At 39.7% G+C, this 4,977-nt stretch overlaps 1 pseudogene; it reads right to left on the reverse strand.

Annotated features, from left to right (window-relative positions):
- Positions 1-586: 586 nt before the first annotated feature.
- LOC124989161 (26S proteasome non-ATPase regulatory subunit 1-like) lies at positions 587-3,443 on the reverse strand (annotated as a pseudogene).
- Between the last annotated feature and the right edge of the window lie 1,534 nt (positions 3,444-4,977).

Consider the following 4,977-nt stretch of genomic DNA (forward strand, 5'->3'; position numbering starts at 1 on the left):
ATCCCCAAATAGGACAAACCAAGCACGTCAAATGGTAAATATCTTTAATCAGAACATTTCCTATGGTTGCCAAATTAAAGCAGATGTAAAATATTTATCACTTTAAATCTCTCTTGTTTAGATTACTCAAAGCAAATGCCACTGGAACATGTTGTTTAAAGTAGTTTGAGCAGAGCCCTAATAACAAAGATAATATACACATTTTTCTTCTTAACTTTAGATTTTCTAATAAAATGTATTTTGCTTATTTTCAACTTTTCATTTCTTAATTTCTCAATTGACACTCAGAACAGAATCAAAATATAATGACTGCAAATGTGTTTTAAAATGGATATTAAGATAACTCTTTTTTTTCCCCCACAGGAGATTTTAATATATTTATTTGAAAACCAAGTTCTGTGAAAGAGCACACTAAATAGTCATACATCTTCTTTTCAACCAAAGACCTGGAGTCAAGGTTCTTCGGGTAAGCACAGAGGCAATGATGCATGCATTGAGTAGCAGATCTCAGAAAAACTTCCATTTAGGCATTTCCAATATGAACCTGGAGAGTTGTCCTCAGATGAGCAATTGAGATCTCTTGTTCTTAATCATCAATATATTCAAATGGCTCTGGGGGTTCTCCCTCTTGCTCCTCTTCCTCAATTTTTGGGCCAGGTGCTGCCACAGGTTCCACTAGCTCTTCAATGTCCTCACTGGTGTCCTTCAGAATGATGAAGCCTCCAATAGAGAGTGGTTTGAAAGGCTGGTATCTACAGGTCTCTGGCCTGGTTAGGACTTTCAGCTGGGCAGGTATCACTCGAGTTGGGTTATCCAAAAACTGGAAGTTTGGCTCAGGTTCTTTTTTCTTCTCTTTTTCTTCTTTTTTATCTGCCTCATCCACTTCCATTTTCTCCTCTTTTTTTGTTTTCTTTTCTTTTTCCTTCTTTTTAGCTTTGGCAGTGATAGATAATACAGCAGTAGAAACTTTTTCTTTCCTCTTTTTCTTTTGGTACTTCCAGAGGGGCAGGGTATGCAAATGTGGATGGTTTACAGTTGGATTTATATTGAACTTTTGGCATCTTTACGTCCTTGTTAAGGTCAGTGACACAGGTTAGGGTATAAGTCAATGACAGAAAGTGTGAAAGAGGAAACCAGAACCAGAACTGGGTAAAGACAAGGACACCAACCACAGAAGGCCTATGAGTGTGCCCAGTCCTGGACTATGGAGAGATTGTGACATTATGACCACCTGCATCCAGTATGCCCTGGACCAGAATAGCACCAAACTTGGCCATGACATCATCATGCTTATCATTGATGACTTTGGAATATAGCTGTCTGAACTGATTCACCTTTGGACAAGTGATTTCAGTCTACTGGATCATGATGAGAGCAGAAGCCATGAGAGCCCCTCGTCTCACATAGTTCACAAGGTCATTTGTTATTGGTTCTAGCAAATTAATTGCTTCCTTGTTTCCTGTACCAGCACAGCAGATCCCCAGGGCCATTGCAGCTCCATAGCACACATGAGGGTTGTAAGTCTCTGACAACAAAGAAACAACACTCGGACACTGTTCAGGGGTCCTGAATAGAATGAACCCGAGTGATTCCACTGCTGCCCTCCTGACATCGTCATTAACACGGCTTACAACAACATGCAGTGGGTGTCGAATGACTTTGTTGTTATCAGAGCCACAATGAACCACGGCGACAGCATACATTCCAGACCTTCAAAGAATTGGGTCCTTATCACTACAGAGATTCAATGAGTGCATCGGCCACTTCCATCCTCCCAGACATCACTAAAGCAATGCCGACTGCAAGACCACGTAGAATCTTCTCATGCTGAGTTTCTTGTGCATACCCAACCTTGTCCTCAATAGCCTGGGCATTTTTAGAGCCCAACATAACCAGACCTAGTGCCAGGCCGGCTGCTTCTCCTATCACAGCAGCATCCTGATAAAGGGTTGTTTTTAGCAAATCATACACATCTTGTCGTGCAATTCCCATGGCAGCCAAACCAAGACCCAGAGTGCCTCCATGTCTAATGATATCATTGCTAGCATTCTTCAGCTGATTAAACAAATAATCAATTATGTCGCCACCATGATTGGCATGAATAAGACCCAATGCATAGAGACCTCCACCTTCCTGATAGGCTGATCCTGGAGAAGTGTCCTTGGGAAGGTACATTGCCATTAATTGTAATGCTTCCTTCTCATGACCCTTATGAATCACACCCAAACTGGCTGTAGCAGTAAATTTTGCCCAATTAGTGACTCTGACCAACCATCCCAAATTATCTCTCAAAAACTGGTCACTGGTCATCCCACAGTGCAAAAAGGAGTTTGCTATGACAGTTGCTGTGTGACATACAGAATTCCATACTGTATCCTTTGTGTTTTTTAGAATCATGAGGTCTGTGCTGTTATTTTGTATTAGGAACTGCAGATGTAACTCAATAGCCATTTCACCACTTAAAATTTTAATCATTTTCAAAGTCTGGTTCTTGGGCTGTGGACTGGCAACTGGTGTCTTTCCTGAACACGCACTACCTGTCTTTTCCTCTGTTTCCATCGAGTCACTGTCTTTCTCTGATCCTGCAACAGATCTGTATTGGTGGATCCAGGCACAGAAGCAATAGGGGTGCCAACAGTTCGAAGATTCTGGATTACAGGTGACAAAAACTGCTGGCTAGCACTTTCATACAAATCAAAACAAATCTTATAAGCCATCAGGAGTTTGTCTTCCTTTACCAGTTTTTCTAAGATATCACTCACAGTCTGAGGGTCATCTAAGAAAATTAAGCACTGACAAACATTGATGAAATCAGATTTTTTCCAAGTTCATGTAGATTTTAACTAGAACTCTTAGTACTTTATTCCGAAACTGTTTATTTTGCATTAAAGTCATGCAGAGCTTGAGGCTATAAGCTAGCATTCCTGGGACATCATTCGACTCCGGTATGGTCTTCTCAAAGACATCTAGTCTCCGTGTCTCCAGAGCGATGCAGACAACCTGCTTATACTTGTGATCATCGAGACATCGCTGGAACATTTTATTGACAATGCCTTCCAGCCTCTGGTCAATTGGTTTTTTTTCTCCTTCAGGCAAATCTGCATTTTCCACACATTGTTTGGTATAGTGATCAATGTATTTTGCTATAATAGTCTCCACATATTCAGAGTTATCGTTGACATTGAAGAGTTCACTTGCTCCAAGAGCGTAATTCAGAGACTCCTCCAAAGCCCGCATCTAAAACACTTTAGATGAACTGAGGCTGCAAATTGCTGACTCCGGAAAACTTCATCTTCGAACAAAACTTCTATTTTGTCTACAGACTCAGAAATTTCTGCCCAGAAGTCATTGACAACTATATTCAACTTGTGTAGTTCAAATTCCTTCAACTGTGGTTCTTCTTCATCCAGAAGAGAAATAATTCCAGCGTTTGAGGTGATCATGGTTGCATCCCTCGCTTGCCAGTCCGCTCGCTCACCGACCCTGCAGCACAGTGTACCTGTCAACTCAGGGCCCACTCAGGTGTGCTGCTCAGTCCAAGATAACTCTTGATAAGCTCTATTTTCCATGTATAAAGACAGGAAATAAATCAGAATTATGCCTTATTTTGTTATTTTCTTCTTGTTATGTTTAATGCCCTCCCTCCCTTAGATAATCTTGCGTTATTATCCCTATTGTGCAGATGAGATGAAAGAATTTCAGGAAAATTAATCTGTTATTTTAAATCATGCAGTTAGTAAAGAGAGGAGGTTGCAATCTATCCCTTTCTATGACACTGTGACACTCGGCAGCCTTACTGTTTCCCTGTGGGGATGCAAGCATAATCCTGTCTATGTATATGAGTACAAACTTTGCTGCGAGATAGACCTGGATTTGAACATTGGTATAGATGCGATCTTAAGAGGTTTCTTTTCAAGTCCTGAAAACTTGGGCCTCATGCTTACCTGTAGAATATGGGAAGAATAACACCAGTATTAGTTATACTCCTTACCATATTAAAAAATTTAGCTCAATACAAATCTTGTAAGAAGGCATTAGAAAGCTTTTCTTTCTTTTTTCTTCTTAGAGCATTACAGTTCTACGTAGTAGTTGGCTTCATTTTGACAAAAATCACACATGCATGGAATTTGATTTTCCTCTCTGTTCCTCCCCTTTCCCTCTTCTCCTCCCTCCCCCTATTCTCCCTCCTCTACTCATCTTTCACTTCTTTCTTTCTCTTTCTTTCTTTCCTTCCTTCCTTCCTTCTTTCTTTCTTTCCTTCTTTCTTTCTTTCTTTCTTTCTTTCTTTCTTTCTTTCTTTCTTTCCTTCTTTCTTTCTTTTTTATTGGTATTTTCTACATTTATATAAAAGTGAATACTCTGTTATACTTTTACATAAGAATATAACATGATTTTGTTAAATTCATTCCATATTTCCTCCCCTTTCCTATCTTCCCTCCCTATTGATCTCCTTCTTCTCCTCCACTGATCTTCCCTATGTATTTCTGATAGCCAGTCCTTTCTCCTGCCCCCACCATCTTTCCCTTATTTTACTCTAGTTTCCACATATGAGAGAAAACATTTGACCCTTGATTTTCTGCATCTGGCTTATTTCACTTAGCATGGCATTCGCCATTTCTACCTGTTTACTGGCAAATGCCATAATTCAATTCTTCTTTTATGGCAGAATAAAATTCCATTGTGTATGGATCCATTCATCTATTGATGAACATCTGGACTGATTCTATAATTTGTGAATTGTGCTGCTATAAATATTGAAGTGACTTTATCACTATAGTATGCTGATTATCATTTTTTTGGATAAATACCAAGGAGTGGGATAGCTGGGTCATATGGTGATTCCATTCCTAGTATTTTGAGGAATCTCCACGTTGCTTTCTAGAGTGGCTGTACTAATTCTCAGTCCCACCAACAATGTATGAGTGTACTTTCCCCCAATATCCTTGCCAGCATTCATTATTATTTGTGTTCTTCATA

Source organism: Sciurus carolinensis, chromosome 7 (assembly GCF_902686445.1).
Source record: "Sciurus carolinensis chromosome 7, mSciCar1.2, whole genome shotgun sequence".
Classification (NCBI taxonomy): domain Eukaryota; kingdom Metazoa; phylum Chordata; class Mammalia; order Rodentia; family Sciuridae; genus Sciurus; species Sciurus carolinensis.